This window comes from Selaginella moellendorffii, unplaced genomic scaffold, assembly GCF_000143415.4.
Source record: "Selaginella moellendorffii unplaced genomic scaffold, v1.0 SELMOscaffold_15, whole genome shotgun sequence".
Lineage (NCBI taxonomy): Eukaryota > Viridiplantae > Streptophyta > Lycopodiopsida > Selaginellales > Selaginellaceae > Selaginella > Selaginella moellendorffii.
In genome coordinates, this window is record NW_003314276.1 from 1,560,551 (window position 1) to 1,561,605 (window position 1,055).

Genomic DNA, 1,055 nt, shown 5'->3' on the forward strand with positions numbered 1-1,055 from the left:
GACAAACCAGATCTTATAATTCCATTGTATACCATTCTTTATTTAGCTAAACATTTGGCATTTTTAGAAATACAAGATGCTTTGGAATATCCAATCATGCATGGTATAAATATAGCGAGGGTATTAAATGATATCCCAATCATGATCTTTCTTTTGGATTTCACGTGCATGCAGTCCGAGGAATGATGACGTTGCGGATTTCTTTTGGATTTCACGTGCATGCATGCGCGCGGCGATCCAGAAATTAATGGTGGCGCCCAAGTCCGAGGAATGATGACGTGGTGGGATTACTAACCGTCGTGACATTTCGTGCGTGTGAGGTTAGGTTTTGCATTTTGCTTCATACTCGCGCTCGCATCGCGCTCCCACTCGCGATCACGCTCACATTCGCGCTCATCTACCTTCTCTACAGGTTTCTCGTGTGCATCAGCGTCCACTCGCGCTTGCATCACACTCGCGCTCGCATCGCGCTCGTGTGCATCGGCGTCCACTTCAAGACACACCCAGTTTGTAACTTCGCCGCCAACTCCGCCGCCCACTCCGCCACCCATACGCAGCCCACTTGGCGTCCTGGGAGATTTCAGCGCCACTCTCCAACTGTAAGTGGCAGAGTAGCCTTGTTGCTACGATCCGCTGCACACACAGTGCACATTCGCCAGCGAGTCCGGCCTCGATTGTCACGGCCTCCATTCGGCTTCAAATGGTAAGTCTTTTAGGCCAAGTAGAAAATGGCATGAGGCCACATGCCATTCAGTAGCAACATTGGCATGCACCGATTGGGCTTTCGAGTGCAGTCCGGTTACAGATGGCGTGTAGCCTCACGCCATCTTAGGATGCAGCCTCAAAACATCTGATGCAGTGGTGAATGGCGTGTGGCCTCACGTTATTTCCAGCTGCTAGCTTTTCATCTGTCAGCTCTAATTGTTGTGCATTTCTGAACAGGCGAGGAATTGCGTTCTTCTTCCAGCCACTGTCAATGTGGATGCAGAGAAGGGGGAGGAGTTCACCAGTTGGACTTTCGGGATGGAAGGCGAGGATCTGAGGCTGTACAACAC